This window comes from Solanum dulcamara, chromosome 1, assembly GCF_947179165.1.
Source record: "Solanum dulcamara chromosome 1, daSolDulc1.2, whole genome shotgun sequence".
NCBI lineage: Eukaryota > Viridiplantae > Streptophyta > Magnoliopsida > Solanales > Solanaceae > Solanum > Solanum dulcamara.
This window is the reverse complement of record NC_077237.1, coordinates 20,713,390-20,734,272: the sequence shown is the minus strand read 5'-3', so window position 1 is coordinate 20,734,272 and position 20,883 is coordinate 20,713,390. Positions and strand designations below refer to the sequence as shown.

General features: G+C 34.5%; 1 long non-coding RNA gene across 2 annotated transcripts; it reads left to right on the top strand.

Moving 5' to 3' along the window:
• The first annotated feature begins 18,173 nt into the window (after positions 1 to 18,173).
• LOC129903015 (uncharacterized) lies at positions 18,174 to 20,134 on the top strand. Of its 2 annotated transcripts, none has more exons than XR_008770184.1 (2): positions 18,174 to 18,302; positions 18,585 to 20,134. It is a non-coding gene; the product is annotated as an uncharacterized LOC129903015 (long non-coding RNA). The 2 variants fall into 2 exon arrangements; XR_008770186.1 differs by having other exon boundaries at positions 18,548 to 20,134.
• Positions 20,135 to 20,883: the final 749 nt, after the last annotated feature.

Here is a 20,883-nt window from a genome sequence, read left to right as displayed (position 1 = left end):
AAGTTTTTGAGGTCTTTCCAAAAGGGTCTTGGTACTCAAGTTAAGATTAGCAAAACTTTTCATGCTTAGACTGATGGTCAAATTGAGCGCACCATTTAGAGATTGGAGGACATGTTACGAACTTGTGTCATTGATTTCAAGGGTAATTGGGATGATCATCTTCCATTGATTGAGTTTACTTACATTCCAGTATTCAGATGGCTCTATTTGAGGCATTATATGGTAGGAGGTGTAGGTCTTCTGTTGGTTGGTTTGAAGTTGGTGATGTTTCCTTGATTGCACTCAAGTTGGTGCATCAGGCTATGGAGAAGGTTAGAGCCATTAGAGAAAGATTGAAGACACCCTAGAGTCGACAAAAGTCCTATTCAGATGTGAGGAGAAGGGAGCTTGAATTTTTGGTAAATTATTGGGTTTACTTGAAAATTTCACCCATGAAGGGTGTGATGTCTTTTGGAAAGAAAGGGAAGGTTATTCCCAACTATATGAGTCTATATCAGATTTTGAGGCAGATTGACAAGGTTGCATATGAGTTGGATTTGCCTTCTGAGTTGGCATCGGGGCATCCAATGTTCCATTTGTCTTTGTTGAGGAAGTTTGTTAGTGATTCTAGCTCTATTGTTGTCATGACCCAAGCTATGCCCTAGGTGAGACATATGGATTAGAATCTTGAAAGACCCCAATCAAGTCTCTTAGTATATCATACATGAGAATTCATAAGGTATTTAAAGCAATAAAGCTAAGACATATATCCGAAAATATAGTCTCAACAAAAATAGACTCATCAAAGAGAATAAGTCTCAAAGCTCGAAATGAAAACTTAACATAGACTTCTTGACAACCAACATGACTCTACTAATCTACATTGGGGCATAAGACAAGATCCTAGATAACCCAATATAATTGATGAAAAACTCTTAAGAACATAAGAAAAAGTAATTCATTACGTCCTTGGAACATGAGGACTCACCACAAGTGAAAATGGTAATTCCCTAGCCATGATCGGGAGGATGGCATGATCGTGCAATCCTATATTTTGATACAATCTAGGCAATGTAGGCAAAAGTATACATTGGTACATAGAAGTCACTATGTATGTGAGGATATGCATGAACAATGAAAATAGTACATAACCAATATGAAGAAGGGATGCCTTAAAACATGAGTAAAACCATGAAAACATTTAAACATCATAATCATGTGGTTAATGAATCGAAACATTATCATGAGAACTTTATACCTTTTTCATACACCTTAATGTGGGATAGGACCTTTAACTGATATAAACGACCATAAAACTTATAACATGGAATTCGATGTAACTCCCACATTGAGAAGGAAGATGCTACTTTTCCAAGGTAGACTCTATGAGAACATCATAATGATGATCTATTTGTAGATCCACTAGCTAGCCATATTGGCATCATAAACCAACATGGGTAACATCGCTAGGGACTAAAGGTTGCTACTAGAATTCTCTTGGGTAGCAACTTTAACTACTAGATCGAACCCAACTTTAAAGTCCTCTCGGTACTTAGTCATTATTCCAATGGTAGTCATAAATCATATTCATTAACAACATTAGGAAATACAATAAAAGATATCAATCCTCATCATAAAGTAATTATAAGAGTAGCTCATTAACATGCTTGATTCATAATAATCCATGAGTTGGTGAGAATATCCTTTTATGTCTTTAACATGATTGTGTAAGAATTACCTTTCACACTATAAATACTTGTTTGAAACATCATTCATAACTTTTCATTAGTCATTCATAAGCCTTGATAATCATTCATAAAACATCTATTGAAATCCCTTGAAATTCATGACCAAAATTCAATGAAAAATTAGTTGAAAATAACATATGGCATGGATTATTGAAATTCAACTTGAAATCACGCAATTTAATGAAATTTATGGAGGGTTGGATCAAATGGAGGCCACCATGGTTAATGGTGACAACCATGGGTCATGGTCCCTATTATGGTCCTCACCCTACCCAAGAGACTTGAGGGGTCAAATTCACGAAAGGGATTATGATTTGTGAACCTTTACCCAACTTCCAAATGCACCAGGCCTAGACCACGCTTCCTCTTCACAACTCGTGGTCCTCTTCATGGCTGGTGAAGGGCTCCATAAAGTCCACTTAGTGCCCAAAAAGCTGTATTTTCCATGGTTTCTCTTTTTAAACTCTATTTTCCTCTTTCCAACCTCTAGGCCTTATAATATATCCCTCTTGAGAACATTCATCCTTGAATGAGACTCAAATTAGCATGAATGGGAAAGGAAAGATACATAGTAGCCAACATAAATAAAAATATACTGAAAATGCATAAAATATGGATGATTCAATCTCAAGCTAAAACATCACTTTAAAACTCATTTTATGAACATGAACGTATATGAAAACATGAGAATGACTTAAACACCTGAATTGGATGGAGTGGCTCATGAAGAAACTCAATACCTCATCTAGGAACGGAAGGAAAGAGATGAGGATATCGTGATATCATCTCAACTTTGTCTTCCCATGTAGCACCTTCAACCTCTTGGTTCCTCCATAACACATTAATTGAATCTATTTCCATGTTCCTCAAATTTCTAGCCTATCGGTCTAGGATCTCAATCGGGGCCTCCTCATATGAAAGACTCTTTTACACCAATGATGTATAAAGGCACAATGGAGTTAGTATCACCAACAAACTTCCTCAACATAGACACATAGAACACCGAATGCATCGATACCAACTCAGAAGGCAAATCCAACTCATATGTCACCTTGTCAATCCATCTCAAAATCTAATATAGACCCACATAGCATGGACTAAGCTTCCCTTTATTTCCAAAATGCATCACACCCTTCATGGGTGAGATCTTCAAGTAAACTCAATCATTTACCTAAAATTCAAGCTCTCATCTCCTCACGTCTGAGTAGGACTTTTGTTGACTCTGGGCAGTCTTAAATCTTCCTCTATTCAATCTAACTTTTTCCATAGCCTTATGCACCAATTCGAGTCCTATCAAGGCAAATTAATCAAATATGAACCAACCAATATGAGACCTACACCTCCTACCATATAAGGCCTTAAATGGAGCCATCTGAATACTGGAATTGTAACTATTATTATAGGTGAACTCTATCAACGGCGAATGATAATCATAGTTTCCTTTGAAATATAGGACGCAAGATCTCAACATATCCTCCAAGGTATGAATGATATACTCAGCTTGACCGTCGATCTGCAGGTGAAAAGTCATACTAAGCTTAACTTGAGTACCAAAACCCTTTTGGAAAGATCTCTAAAACTGAGATGTGAACTTAGTACCTTAATTCGAAACAATAGATAGTGAAAACCATGAAGCTTAAAAAATTCTTTGATATACAATCTAGCACAGTCCTCGGACGAATAGGAGATCTTAACAGGAAGAAAATAAGCTAACTTAGACATTCGGTTAATGACCACCCAAATTAAATCATGTTGCATATGGGTATGAGGTAAACATGTAATGAAGTCCATATTCAAGGCTTCCCACTTCTAAGTAGGAATCTCACTATCTTGAGCCAAACCTTTCGATTTTTTATGCTAAACTTTCACTTGTTAACAATTAGGACATTTAGCCACAAACTCCACAATATCCCTCTTCATGTCCTTCCACCAATACACTTCCCTCAAATCACGATACATCTCTCTGGAACCCGGATGAATAAAATACTGTGAGCTATGAGCTTTGGACAATATCATTTTCCTCAAGCCATCAACATCGGGAACACACAATCAACCTTGATATCTCAAAACACCTTCTCTCTCTTAAGACAAAGCCTAAATTGCCTTTTCGGCAATTGCTTTCTTCAACTCAACCAAAGTAGGATTATTTTATTGCTTAGCCTTAAAATCTGCTACAAGAGATGATTCAGACCTAGTTTGAACAAAAACAACACCATCCACAGAATCAACCAATCGAACACCCAAATGGGATAATCTATGAACATAACAAAAATCTATGAAACCATGAACTAAATCTATCTTTTTGTCCTCAATATGGGCAACACTATTCATGGACTAATCTACAAAGAGAGTCTACAACCATATTCACTTTTCTTGGATGGTATAACACACTCATATTATAATCCTTCAACAACTAAAGACATCTCCTTTGGTGAAGATTCAAATCCCTTTGGGTGAACTCATATTGCAAACTCTTATGATCAGTGAATACATCAACGTGGACACTATAAAGGTAGTGTCCCAAATCTTCAAAGCAAAAACCATCGCCACTAACTCTAAGTCATGAGTTGGATAGTTATTTTTCGTGCACTTTGAGTTGCCAAGAAGAATAGGCTATAACCTAACCATTTTGCATCAAGACGTAACCAAGACTAACTCTTGAAACATCACAATACACAACGAACCCATCAAAACCTATTAGTGAAGTCAACACCAGAGCAGAAGTAAGCCTATCTTCCCACTCTTGGAAGCTCTTCTCACATGCCTCGAACCATTGAAATTTCATCTTATTTTGAGTAAAATTATTCAAGGGTGATGCAATGCAAGAGTAACTTTTTACAAACCATCTATAATAATCGGCTAAGCCTAAGAAACTCTAAATATAGAAAGGAGACTTCTTAACCGCTTCGATCTTCTTAGAATCAACCATAATAACTTCGTCAGAGACAATATGGCCAACAAAAAAGAGTGACTTCAATCAAGACTTACACTTTCTGAAGTTAGTGAATAATTAACGGTCCTTGAGGACTTGTAATATAATCCTCAAATGATTGGCATGTTCCTCTTCACTTCAAGAGTAAACAAAAATACCATTAACGAAAACAATAACAAACATATCTAAGTATTGCTTGAACACCTTGCTCATCAAATCCATAAAAGTTGCAAGAGTATTCGTTAGTCCAAAAGACATAACTAAGAATTCAAAGTGACCATATCGATTTCTAAATGCCATTTCAGAATTTCACATTCCCTTGCTCGAAATTGATGATAACCTAATCAAAGATCAATCTTTGAAAATTAGTTTGCTCCTTAAATTTGATCGAACAAGTCATCAATCCTTAGAGTGGGATACTTATTCTTAATTGTGATCTTGTTCAATTATCGATAGTCAATACATATAAGGATAAAACTATCTTTCTTTCTGAAAAAAAAGAATCAGAGAACCCCATGGAGAGATACTAGGTATAATGAAATCCTTATCCAACATATATTTCAACTGATCATTTAACTCTTTCAATTCCGCCGAGGCCTTTCGATATGGTAGAATATAGATAGGTTGGGTATCCGAGAGAAGATCAATACCAAAGTTTATTTTCCTTTTGGGAGGGATACTTGGGAGGTCATCGCGGAAAACATCTAAAAACACATTAATAATAAAAATTGACTCAAGAGTAAGAGCTTCAGAATTTGTATCTCTAATCTAGACTAGATGATAGATACATCCCTTAGAAATCATTTTCTGAGCTTTCGGGCATGAGATGAATTGACCTTTAATCATGGAATTACTACCTTTTGCATTCTAAAACTAGCTCATTAGAAAAATAAAACTTACCTACATGGGTTTACAACATATAGAAGCATAGCATGCATGAAAACAATCCATATGAATAATTATATCAAAATCAGTCATATCAAGATTTACAAGATTAACTAAGGTGATTTTATGGAAAACTAAAACTGAGTAATTTCAATAGACTCTTTTAGCAACAACTGAATCACCAATAAGAGTATTGACCGAAATTGTCTCTAACAAGATCTTGGGACTAACAATAAAATTCATAGCAAGGTAAGGAGTAACAAATGACAGAGTAGAACATGAATCAAACAATGCATAAACATCAAAGTCAAAGACTTTTAACATACCAGTCACTACATCGGAAGAATCCTCTAACTCTTGATGAGTTTGTATGGCATAAATTTTGTTTTCTCACTAACCACCACCTGACAACATATATCTTGAATCTGAGCATAGGGTCTAGCACCACTCCAAGAATCCTTTGCCTGAAAACCTAGATTTCCACACTTATAGCATACATTCGTTCCCACTAAACATTCTTCCTTATGGATCCTTCCACACTTTTTGCATGGAGGGATGACATGACCACTCAGAGCTCCTTGTTGAACCTTAGGGTTATGCGTCATATCCTTATCAAACTTTGGAAATAGAGTGTTTGATGAATTTTGGCTGGAATAATTTTGACAAAATTTAGGACAACAACCATTCCCGAACTTACCATATAAGAAATTAACACCATCGGTTCGAGCCCTTTTAGACTCCTTTCTAGATCTCTCATTTAGTTTCTCCTCCTCTATTTTTTTTATATATGTCACGAGCCTAGATATGTCCATCTCCTTGACAAGCATCGCAGTTCTACATTATCACCACCGAATTGGACATATTCGAAACAAACTTGCTCATGCGAGCCCTTGGATCGGCGACCATAAAAGGAGCATACTTTGATAATTTAGTGAACTCATACTACCTCACACTCATATTACATTGGCGCAAATTAATGAACTCTTGCACGTTGGCTTCTCTTAACTCCAAAGGAAATAAATAACCAAGGAAAGCACCCTTGAATTCCTCCCAATCAATGGGACCATTTTAAGACCCCGGAAGTTAGAAAGTCCCAATACGAGGAATAATGGATGAAATCTCTGAAAAATATAGGAACTGCCATAAATGCTGACCACGAAAGTCCATCAAGGGTCGTGGTGAGCACCATAGACCATGGGGAGCGACCGTAGGGGAGATTCAGAGACTCAGACTGCATGGAAGGGACCACAAGGAGGGACCACGGACCGTGGTGAGCACCATGGACTGTAGTGCCCTCTGTGGTGACCCCTCCTCTATGACCCAGGAAACTTTCCATGGCATGGATCACAAACGACGACCATGGATCGTGGAGCTCTTCATGAACTGTGGTGTGTTTTTATGGTAGTCACTCTACAGGTCTCCTACAGGACTTGCACCAAGACCACGTTTTACTGGCTGTGATTCCCTCTACAGACCATGAAGGTCTCCGTGGAGAAAGTTTAGAGACTTTAACTGCAACCCCAAGATTTCTTTCCCCAATTCATTTATCATTGGACACCATCACGGGCCGTGGTGATCACACGGACCGTGAAGTGTCCTTGTGAAGCTAGTCCGACAAGATTTTAAAGAGGGCATTTTGGTCTTTTCCTGTGTTTTAATATTGAAGTGTGGTCATTTTGGGAACTGAATTGACCCTATCTAAAGATCCTAAACCTTCTAAAGCCATATTTTCTAACACTTAGATTAAAACCCAAAATTTTCTTCCTCTCAAAGTTCTCCCAAGGGTTTCAAGAAAAGCTAGAGTTCCATTCAAGGTTCTTCAAGTCTCCATTATTTTCAGGCTCATTAGGAATTTATTTACGATGGTCTGTGGGTCTCATTCATGGGTTTTTCCACCCATGGAGTCCAAGTGAATTCTAAACTTAATATTTTAATTTCAATTGATGAATGTTTATGGGTTTTCATGTTTTGATTTCAAATGTATAGATTCTTGAATATTTGAAGTTTATTTACCTATATTAGCTCTTATTTACATGAAATTGATGGTTTTATTAAAGATCCTTATATCAAGGCATGAAATGATTTCAAGGTATTTTGGTGGGTTATTTCAAAGATATCATAAGTGATGCATTTCATTACTCTCATGCATGCTATCATCATTTTAAATGATTTGAAGGCTGAAATGAATAGAACCCACCTAGTTCTTTTATGTTCTCAATGAAGTTTAAATGAAAGCTTTGACTCCAAAATGAAAGTTTATGAAAGCAAATGTTTATGATCAAAGGGAGTCTTATGAAATGAAAGAATGATGAAATAATTATGAAATGATGTATTCCACTTTTAAAATGCCAATGCTCACTTGTGTGAATCAAATGAAAGGTTTTAATGAGCTATTCTACTGAATGATGTTTTGATGATACAAAATCTATGTAAATGACTGTGTTCTAATTATATGAACTATTCCATGGAAATGACTTAGCATTGAATAGGGCATTGAGGTGGGATTCGATTAGGGAATCCTTGTAGCAACCCCTTGCCTCATTAATTATGCGTCAACATAGGATCCTTTATAGGCTTAGGCTAGTGGATCCAAAAATATCCCTAAAGTTAAAGTTGAAGAAATGAATGAAGTTGACGAAATTCTATTCGGAAAGTAGTCTCTCTGTGCCAACGTAGGAAGTTATGTTGGATTTCATGTACTAGCTCGCATAGTATAAAATTTCGATTACGGTCATCTTCCCACAAAAAAAAAGAATGTTTCAAATGTTATTCTCATGATTGATTATGCATGCATTACATTATGCTTCATACAACATAAATGTCCAAATATTTCACTAATGTCCATGCATGCCTACATACTTAGTACATTAAAAGTACTAATGCATACTCTATTGCCTACTTGATATCACCATGTAGGGATCGACATCTCTCCACACTCACCTCCACATGGCTAGTTTGATCGTTGAAGGCTACTATCTTGGTGAGTTCCCATGTTTCGGGAATAACACCCCTTTTACCTTTTTAGTTTATTATTTGTAAAGATGTATGGATTCCTTTTGGGTAATTATTTCTATTTACTATTAGGGTAAGTTAGGGGCATGTCTTAGCCCCTATCAAGTCTAAATTAGTAGAGGAGTGATGTAGTTAATTACTCTTATGCTAGGTTGCGTTTCCCTTAGCCCATTATTCCCTTTCATTTCCGCTTATTGTTAAATTTCATTACCTATGAAAAGCTAAATGAATGCTAAGAAGCTTAGATGAAGTACCTCTGGGTGTCTCACTCGTTGTGTCACATCTAACCCTATTCTTAGGTCGTGACAACCATCATCTCTACCTCTTTCATCCTTTCATTGCTCGTACCACACTTGTGCAACTCTTTTAAGTTGATAGGATGCTAAGTCTGCCTTGTCCATCATGCTAATACTTATGACCCCAACAATCTTACAAATACCCTCATTAAATTCTTGTAGATCTCATCCACCTTAGAGACATGGAATTTGTCAGGGTTCATCCTAGTGCATTCACGAACTCGGCTAGCCGTCGTATCCATATTTTGATTCATGGGAGCTAAAACTTTCCTATTATCTTGAGTGGTTACATCTTGGGCAAGAATTTGAAATGCAGCCCAAAACACTGTATGAGAGACTTTCTCTCTCAAAGGGTCATTTGGAGATTGTTTCCCCTCCTCGGCATTTATTCGAATGAGGTTTATTCAAGGAAGCATATTTCTAAAATCGCAAAGAGAAAATATTAAAGGAAAAGGCATTAGAGTGCAACTCTATCGCACAAATGATCATGAAAAAAGTGAAGTTTTTCCTAACATGGAATTTTGACGTCTCCCCATACAATGAAAAAAAGGAGAATCTACTTGCCAAGGTAGACTCTACCCTGCTAGGGGGGGTCATGTACATATGTTATATATGGATCCACTAGCTAGGCCAAAAGGCAACCCTATGGTGGCACATAGTTATAAGACAAGAAACTTCATATAAAGACCCCGTAAGTCGATCCCCACCTCAAGTCATCATTCGGTGCTAAGTCAAATCCCACAAAATATATATCATAGTAATCATACATATCATATAATCATAAACTTGTTCATAAGTTCCATAAATTCACAGAATATCTAATTTTCATATCATACTTGCAATGTGAATAAAATTATTTCAACATTGCAATATCATACTTACATAATTCATGTCATTAGTTTTCCAGGTCACCAATTAAAGATCCTAAGTCACCTCTTATCAAAACTTGCATGAAATTCATATCTTGATCGTAATTGAAATCCGTAATCATAATTCATATATGGATTTAGGTTAAAACTTAAATACATAGTCAATTTGATTAAAAACCATGAAATACTTGACAATTATTGAACTTTGTAATCATAATTCATGTAAGTCACCATCGAAAATAGCTTCATGCATGGATATTCATAATTTAACGTGAAATCATGCAATTAATGTAAAATCATACTTATAACGATCATTAAGATTAATGAATTGATAGCAAATGCATTGAGTCGAAAGACAGTTAGCATGGGTAGTTTAGCTTGCTAGTTAGCATAGGCAGTCTGGCATACTTGGGGATGAGCCGAAAGATAGTTAGCATGGACAGTCTGTCTTGTTTAGGGGAAGTTTGGCTTTCTTGGGGGCTTGCTTGGGGTGTTTGGGGAAGAAGTCTTGCTTGCTTAGATAGAGAGATTTATTCTTTGGATTCTAAGTTCATACAGTATGGCATCCCAACAAAGAGTATGGTGTTAGCTAGTATTGAGGTTAGACCAACTTTTATTGAGGAAATTAAAGCTAAGAAGTTTGAAGATGAAAATTTGATTAAGATCTAAATTAAGGCGGTGTCTAGTAAGACTCAGGATGTCACTCTTGATGCAGGTAGTGTGCACAATTTTAGGGGAAAGATTTGTGTTTCTGAGTTGATGATTTTATCCAGTATGTGTTGGCAGAGTCTCATGGTTCTCGATATTGAATTAATCCGGGTGTAACCAAGATGTATCAGGGATTTGTAGTGCCTTTATTTGTGGTTGGGTAAGAAGAAATACATAGCATAGTACGTGTCTAAGTGGTAGAACTTTCAACAGGTAAAATATGAGCATCAAAGGATGGGCGGTTTACTTCAGAGAATTCCAATTCCTAAATGGAAGTGGAAAAGGATAGCCATGGATTTTTTGGTGGGTCTTTCCAAGACATTGGAGAAGTATGACTCAATCTATGTTAAAGTTAATAGGTTGACGAAATCATCCCACTTTATTCTAGTCAGATTCAGTTATAATGCTCAAAATTTAGCGAAGATGTATGTCAATAAAATAGTAAGGTTGCATGGGGTGCCCCTTTCTATCCTTTCAAACTGAGGGTCAGTAGGAAAGAATGGTTCAAGTATTGGAGGAAATGTTGAGAGCATGTGTGATGGAATTTGGGGCCATTGGGATTAGTTTTTACCCTTGTATGAATTCTCTTATAATAATAGTTATCACTGCAGCATTGATATGGCACTCTTTGAGGCCCTTTATGGAAAGGGATGTAGATCTCCTATAGGGTGGTTTGAGGCCAAAGATGTGAAATCTTTGGGAGTTCACTTGATAAGAGAAACTCATGATAAGGTAAGGGGTATACAGACCAAGTGTTTGGCAGCTAGAGAAGAGAAAAGGAGAATGCAAACCGCAAAGTAAGAGACATGATATTTCAAGTTGGTGAGGAAGTCTTATTGAAGGTGAAACCTTTTAAAGGATTCATGAGGTTTGGCAAAAAAGGTAAGCTTAACCCTTGTTACATCGATCCCTTTGAGATGTTTGATTGTTCCAGTGGCTTATAGATTAGTCTTGCTACCTAGTTTTTCCGGAGTCCATCCAGTGTTCCATTTATATATGTTGAAAAGGTAACATGGGGATGGAGACTACATTATAAAGTACTTGATATTCTTGGACAAGGATCTTCAATATAAAATGGAACCGATTAAAATTCTAATTCATGATGTCTGAAATTTGAGAACTAAGGAGATCAAATAAGTAAAGGTACAAGAAGCATCGTTTGATTGAGGAAGCTACATGGAAAATCGAGAAGGACATGCAGGACAAGCACCCTCACTTTTTGAAGGATTCAGGTACTACTCTATTCTTGACTTAGCCCATTTTTTTGATTGATCACTTGGCGACGAGTGGTGGCTAAATGTTATCTATTGTAATGACCCGATCTGGTCATTATGGGCAGACCAGATAGTGAAATAATAAGGCCAGAAAACTTCTTGGGTAGTAACTCAAATATTCCAACCTAGGCCAGTCTTAGATAAAATTTGATCAAGGTAAGGTCTAAGGAAATTTAGGAATAGATTGGGGTCAATGTCTAAGCTTGGTTTTAATTTTATGATAGATAAGGCATTAAGAAATCGGTAGGGCTTTTTAGAATTGAATTCGGGTGAGTAGAACTCCAGATATTCAACTTGGCGTGAAAGGGTTATTTAAGAACATCAAGGTTTGAGATTGTATTGCGAAATAGGATTTGGGGGGAGAATTTTTGAGTTTCTATCTTTGTGAAAGCCACTGAGGCGAGTTAGCATAGTAGGATGGTGACCGCTATAGTGCTCCAATCACGGAATTAACAGGAAAAAGTACCAAATCATTTTTATTTCTGCAGTTTCATTTTTGGGGAGGAAGAGACGACTTAGGGCTATTTTTCTTCAGTTTTCCACCAAATTCTTTGGTAAAGGTAAGTTGATTACTCCTTTAACTTGTAATTGAATTCTTGGACCTTAGAATCTATAAGGATTACCTTAAGGGAGAGTTTTTGACCTGAAATTAATAGTGGGAAAAAGCCCTGATTGGGTGGGATGATCATGAAATTGGCCAAGGGTTAGTATTTGCATTATAATACGGGTATTTTAAGACATTATTCATTGATTATTGTATTTTATAATTGTTTAAGACATAGAATAAGCCAATACACTTCAAAAAGAGAAAGCTCACGTTCTTTAGAGCATTCATGTTGGATTAAAGGTAGGTAATGGTTGTTGTTTTCTTGTTTATGTTATATGTACTTGTTAACTACTTCATTTGTATTACATGCATAATATATGATTAGGGAAAAGGGAAAAAACATGAATCAAAATGGTAATTGTGATCAAATTGCGTGCAATGAATGTATTACTTGTCTGTACAAGTGTGATTGGTATTCATTATAGTTGTGATTATGTGATTTCTTGTGGTTCAGGTACCCAATGGGTACAATTGGATCGGATACCACACCGATACATTTGGATCCAGTACCACGCCAGTACAATTGGATTGGATACTACACGAGTATGCTAACTATGTTTTGGATTGGGTACCACACCAATACACTAACAGTTTATGTGTGGATTTCATGAAGGAACCAGGTTGATTGTGGTAATTTTGATTAATCATGTTTATTGTGTGAAATGATTCAAGTTAAGGATTGGGAGTCTAAAAAAGGTTTTTCCTTGCTTGATTTTCAAATTTTCTTAGGATTTGGTCTATTCCACACATTAATGTGGTAGTGTTTGTGATGTAATTATGTATAGTCTATTTTATCGGTTATGGTCACCTGTTCATATTTCATATATCTAGAATTAGCTGTGTGATCTTACTAGTACATTATGTTTGTGTATTGATTCGGCACTTGCTCAACCAGAAAAACCTCAATTGTGAGATCTTTATCCATTTTTTCGAACAAAGACTTTCAGACATATAGTTTATTATTTTCTTGATGGGTTGCATCTCTTTATTTCTAGAGTTCGATATAGTTTTGATACAATAACTTTTAGTTTTTAGGGAGTTTATTTCCACAGTATTTATTTTAAATCCATATTGAGTTTATGGGAACTCAACTTTTTAATTGGTTCTTAGCTTGGTGTGGTTGGGTTAGTAAATAGTTCTCCCACCAGAAGATATGGGTGTCACTCAACGTGGGTCAAAGTCATGACACTTGTGCCGCTAGTGTGCTGGCGCACATCACATTGTGCATTCAACACACCCAATGCACAATAAGGGGATGAGGAAAATTGGTTTGCAAGTTTATTGGAAGCCTTGTGCGTACCTCATGTCGCTTTCATTTTTCTCAAAATGGGTTTGCAACGAAGCAACTACTCTTTTTAGAATTTTAAAAGAGAAGAGTCGCCACCTAACGAATTAAAGGCGCGTTAGGGCACCATTCTATTCTATATTAATTTTGAAAGGGTCAATTGCTACTAAAGTTCAGTTAAAGGTTCAAATTACTTCAAAAAGAAGGTGTTAGGCACCTTTCATGGTCCACAAAGATGGGTCCCGATCGAATCTTATAAAATATGTGGGGATTGAAAGAATATAGCAAATAATGGTCTCTTATTTTATTAAATTAAAGGACCAAGATGATAAAGAATATGTAAAGAAACAAATAAAATTAATTAACTAAATATAATAGACAAGCGAGAAGACAGAAGTTGCACAATTAATTAGAGAAGAAAGATCATTTTCATCTAATTAAACTACCCAAATAAATACAGACAAAAATAGTAAGATTTAAAGAACTAAAGATGTGACTAACTTAATTCATGTCCTACTCGAATCAGCATCAGACTTGTTAATCGAAAAACAAAATCCATAAAGTAGGCCCGAATCACCTTTCATCATTTTCGAGGGGCATATCTACCCCTACCCATCCTAAGTTAATTTATTATTAACCTAAGATGCGATCTAAACAAAATATAAAAAAACTAACATCCTAAAAAGTACCTATCATCCCACTTAATGTCCAAGAGGCATTGAACTTACTAATTTGATAGGTTCAAGACTTAAAAGAAAATTTCAAGACTCCTAAATAGACATTTCGTCAAACAAAACAAGTAGGACAGACAATTAGCATATAAAGTCTCAAATTTGCCTCTAAATTAATTAATTAGCATGCTTAAAAATACATACAAATTGTGAAGACCATGATAAATTGTGTGTGCATACACAATCAAACATATAAAGCATAATATTAAACTTAAAGGACATGGAGCTTAATTCTATTATGAGACATGCGAAGGCAATTTTTACTTAATAGATTAATTAGGATAAAAGAAGGCATTATTGTCAATTTCAATTTTATCATGCTAAAATAAAATGTAAAATTCCATGAGCATAATTTCAAAACAGAAAAAAATGGTGACATCATCTTATATATAATATAATATAATAACTTATTAAAATCCTATAAACATGATTTCTAAATAAAATAACATTCCTAAGATATTTCTTACATCTAAATAACATGCTGAAAATATTAAATATATCCTATGAACATAGTTTCTGATAATGTGACATGTTGAAAATATTTATGAAAATTTTATAGGCATAATTTCTATACGATAAACATGCTGAAAATTATGAAATTTTATGAATATGACTTTTTATTCATATGATGTACCAAAATATTGATTTAAGCCTACATACACGATTTCTATACCCAATAGCATACTTTGATCTTAGAAATTACTTAACAATTCCTATAGACATGATTTCTATATAAATAATAGATAATATCACAATTATTAGGCATGATTTAATTGGCAAGGTTAATTTTAACATATAGACATGATTATGAAAATAACATTTTGAAAATATCCAAACATCATGCTAAAAAACTTAATATGACATATGAATACTAAGTATTCAGCATGTTGAGGTTATTACATAGTTCCTATAGACATGACTTCTATGTGAAATGATACGTTGAAGGTTATATTAACAAAGGCCTACAACCAATTCAATATGCTGAAGTAATTTTATATAGCACCAAAAATATGATTTTTTATTAATATGCTTGAAATATACATTAACCCAATAGGCATGATTTCTATAAGATAAGCAACATTCTTAAAATCCTATAACAAGTCTCCTAAATTGGCAAGAAATATATATTGACATACAACTATAGGCATGATAGAAGGGGAGCCTTGAAGTAATTGGTAAAGCTATTGCAATGTGATTAGAAGGTCACAAATTCAAGCATTGAAAACAACCTCTGATAAAAATGTAAGATAAGGTTGTCTACAATAAACCCTTATGATCAGCCCTTTCCCAGACCACACACATAGCGAAAACTTTAGTGCACCGGACTGCCCTATTATACAACTATAGGCATGATAGAATAATGACAAATTATCAATTTGAACTTACGAGCATGATATCTAATATTTAAATATCAAGGAGATGATTTCCGATTCTTAGCAATGTGTATATTTTGGGAAAAGAATTTAACAAGTATGGTTGCATATTCAAATACTTTTGAACACATGGTGATGGTTAATTAACTAGTTTAACATGCTTAGGACAACATCAATAGAAAACTATTTCAACAACAAATCTAACAAGTACAAATAATGAAACATGTAGCACATAAATCCCCTAAGGAGACTAGCTCCTTAGGCAGTCCCCCAAATATTTATTATTATTATATATAACAGTGTCTTACGTATAAATTATTACAAAACCCAAGAATAATTAACTTTAAAATACATAAGCTTGTCAAAAACATTAAAAAATAATATTAAATAGCTCTATAAACATCTCATCCCAGCAATCTTCTTATCTTGAAGATGAAGTTCAAACCCTGCTAAAGACGGAGAAAATACAAACGTCGTGTATGTACGAGACATGTCTTATAGGATTTCGATTTATACACAGGGAATATTATTAGAAACAAATTAATCAGACATCAAACCAGAGAGTCACAGAAAGATAAGAGGACAAATAACAGAGCATCACATAGAAGAAAAATAAGATAGCATCATACAAGAGGGGTAATTAACTGACCTGAGAGCTTCCTTTCCAATAACATGAACTTAAAGTAAATAAACATGCAAGAAGTAATATTACTAGTCGAGATTACTAACCAGTTGAGAAGTTAACTAATTAGCACAATAGACCTTTGAATTAACTGAAGCAGTAAGACGAACAATTTAACTATTGAAAACCAAAATAGAGAGAGCAGTAGTATAAGAGTTCTTTTGCTAGATGATTAATGCCTGAGAGGAAAAGCTCTCTTTATATAGCAGTGTATTCAATCAGTAGAGAAAGTGTAAGAGGTAAAAAATAATTCTCCTAATCTAATATTACCATAAATAAATGAATAAACAATACGGATAATTAAGCACGAGATTTAGTCAACATTTACCCAAGTTAAATTAGTAGGAGAGAACAAGAAAATAAAAATATACCATAAATACTTGTTAAGAATCAGTACATGATATAAAGAGATTTATTTTAGGCAATATTTTATATTATTTAAAAACAGGCAACTAACAGGAGTGGTCACAGAGAAGGAAAATAACCAAGCAAGCCAATCACATACCAATATTTATGTATTAACAAAACAATTTTAGCAAAAATTACTCCTTACCGCAAATTAGGGAGTAAAACAGGTCAAGACAACTAAAATTTCAGACTAATTCAGGAGAATAATCAAATTAGAGGCAACCAAACTTAGAAAAATCGATTAATTATCACATCAAGTCTTAACAAATTGAATCGAGATGATAACGATTTCAACAAAGCCCAAAACTCATAGACATCCATAAAGAAGAAAACAATTATACACATTACTACCATTATTTTTTTCAAATCAAATAGTCAATGAATTTTATGCCATAAGTGAGCTAGCTATACAAACTTCAGAATCAAAATAAAAGAGAGCAAGAAATATATCTAATATTGATGAGTAACACCCGAGCAGCCTAGAATATGAAAAAAAATATCCAAATTAACAGAGATAATCAAGAAGATTCATAGTCATATTATACAAAGAGATTTTATGATTAGCATTTTGAATATCAAAAGGAGTGTGAGTAAGAATCAGTGAGCCAAGAATCTGAAATTGCAAGAGTTCATGTTTGAGACAAAATCCACAACTAAATGACCTTTTCGCACAGGGCGACATGCATAAACAATCAAAGTCAGAAATAAGAAATTATTCTTAACAATAAGAAACAAAGCTGGATGGATCTGTAAAGATCCATCTTTAGTAGGCCGAAATCTCGGATTTTGGTCTTCACCTGATCTGGTGGGAAGGGGAGAAGAGATGGCTTGAGCAGTTGAGTTGAGTGCTCTCCGCTACTGGTTCGTCGGCGGGGAAGGAGTCCCCGGTGTGCCGATGGGCTTGTTCTCGCCAACGCCTGGCGAGGGGATGACAGAAACAGAGCTCGGCGGTGGCTAATTTGTATGTCTCCACGATAAAATTCGTCGGAGAAAGGAGAGACGAAGGATGAGAGATGCGAAGAGAAAAGGGAATGTCTTCATCTCTGTCTCAGAAAAGAGAGGAGACAGAAGCGGCGAGACGGCGCCGAACTCGACGGAGGAAGCCAAGAGGCAGTGAGGGATGTCGCCGGCGAAGGAACTGAGGTATCGTGAGAGAGGGAGAGGCTGAGTGTGGCGAATTCATAAAATAGTTAAATAATTATATAAATAATAATACTAATAAAATTAATAATAATAAAATTAACAATAATAAAATTTTATAAATTATGCACACCAAGATATGTAATTAATGGGATAAAATTAAACATAAAAATAAAAAGTAGATAAGTTTTAAAATACTTACTCAATCAAATAGAGGTCGATCAAAATTGAGTGTCAACACTACACGCCTCCCTGCCAAAGGTCTTGAGGGGAATCTCTATTTAAGTCAATTTTCATCCCAAAATTTCATTTTGATGATATCCTCTGAACCCTAGGATGGTTTTCTATCCTCTACTTATTTTCCATTCCAAAGGTAAGTGTCTTCCATGAAATTCTACGAAATCCAAGTATTTCAATCATTCATTTTTTAGATTATTAAAGAATTTCTATACCATAATCTTAAGGTTTTAAAGAAAAAGTCAATCAAAATTGTAAGAATTACTCAAGTTAGGGTTCTTTCCATACTCATACCAACAACTTCAAGAACTTTTTATGTAGAATATTAAAGTTAGATTTTTTTACACTATGGTTAAAAAGTTATGAACATTTCATGAAAAGGTAGCGATCTGACTGGCTCTCTGGAAGCTTTGTGCAGTTGGTGTGCGACTGCACATCACATTGTGAATTACACACACCCAACGCACAATAAGGGGCAAAGGAGAATTGGTTGGCTGATTAATTGGAAGCCTTGTGTGGACCGCACACCTCTCTGCAAAAAGTCCCAACGGAAAACTCTATCTAAGTCAATTTTCATCTGAAACTTTCATTCTTTCAATATCCTCTGAAGTCCTTTCCTCATCCTCTGTTCCAAAGGTATGTTTCTCCCATGAAATTCTAAGAAATTCCAAGTATACCAATCATTCTTTTACTTATTTTTAGTGAAATCATATAACATATTACCCTAGGATTTTCAAGAAAAACTTAATAAAAAATTCGAAGAATTGAATTCTTGAAACTACTTCTTCAAGCTAGGGTTCTTCCTTGATCTTTTAGAAAAAAATTAAGGTATGTAAGAACTCAATGAGAAATTTCTTACATCCTCATGCCAACAACCTCTAAAACTTGTTATGTATAAGAGTAAAGTTATGATTTTTATACCCATGTTTATATTTTCCTTGTTCTACAAATTGGGTTGATTTTATTGATGCTTAAATTTGAAAAACTAAAAAATCATATGAAAGTTTGAATCTTTTACACCTATTGATATCCTCTCATGAGTTTGAAAGAGTTTTGTATTTAGAATGTTCAATTGGTTGCCCTTTTTTTAAATTTGGGTATGCTTGTCATGTAATTTCCTTGATTCTTATTCATCGCATGTTTTGAGAAAGATTTAGTTATCACGAAAGGATGATTTTTGAGTAAAGACTTATACTTTATCTTCAGATAGACAAAAATTCTTACATTATATGAGCATATGTTCCACCTTCTCTTTTTTTGCACGCCACAACATATAGTGTGTGCATTTTTTTTAGTACCCACCATAGCAAGGACTATCTCCCTTGAGGAATCCTTCAATAGTAGTGCACAAAACGACAACCCTTCCCCTGAAAAATAAGGTTCTCTTCCAACGAACAAAATACATAATTATCTATATTCATTCTGATTCTAGTACTACTAACCTCAAAAATAGCAAAAGTTTGTTGCTTTATGAAGAAACAGGGCCTCAAAAAAAAGGCAAAGAATACGGAGGTGGGTTTTTTGATCTACAAATGGTGATGATTAGGGAACAGAACCGTGCACGCACTCCCTCAACAATATAAAGTAACCCTAGCATTCAAATAGAACACAAATGGCAAATTGCCAACAGAGGAAGAAATTAAAAGTCATCAAAGCAAATGGATGTTGTTGATGAAATGAGTTCTTTTTTTTTGTGACATTTTTGTTGTTTGGCTAAAAGGTCTATGATTTCCGTGCTTAATTTTCCTTAAATTATTAAAAATGGATTGGATCTAGTGGTAATATTTAACTGAATATTATTGGAGTCAAGAATATATCGGAAACAACCTCTCCACCTCTGAGGTAGGGATAAGGTTGCATACATTGTATCCTCCTAGGCTCCACATTTTGAGATTACACTCAGTATGTTGTTATTTTTGTTGTCACTACTTTGGTATTTCATTGTAATAAAAAGCCAAATTTGAAGTCCCTTTTATTCAGACACCAATTTATGCATTCAGTGATTTATTTTGTCAAACACGTTGAGAACGGTTAAAAGTAATTTGCTCATCTGTCCCTCTTTCTATTTTTGAGAGTTTCAATTTTATTAGTAAATAGTAGATAGAAGAAATCAAAAGTGTATCTTTTCAAAACTCTAAATGTTGTCAGAATATTGTTTCCATATTTCAACAATGAAGTCTTTTCAATTCTTGATGGTTATATGCACACTAGTCTATGGATATGTGCAATGCATGTGTATCCTATCTAAATTACCATAAAATATTCTAAATTATTAGTGTGTTGAAAAATATTTTATAATTAAACAGGAATATATGTTCATTTCTTGACAAGAAAAATTAAAATATTATAGTTCTACCCTTTGATATCAACCTATAAGGTAACAAATTAAAATATGATGGCAGATTATATACTCTTCCCCAAATGAAAAGAAAGATAAAAATATTTACTCTTTTATAATGAGGGAAGAAAAGAAAGATAAAAATATTTACTTTTTTATAATGCTATAATTATAAAGTCAAACTAATAGATGTATATTCTAATATGATACATGCGATCTGCAAAACAAATTTTGGAGAAAAGGGAAAGAAAAAAATGAAAAGATTTTGGTAGTAATATCATAGGATTAAAGCATAAATAAAAGTTACATCATTGAATCCTTCCAAATTAAAATTATGTATTATTAAAAATCTTCCGTAGTCATCATGGAATTGCATATT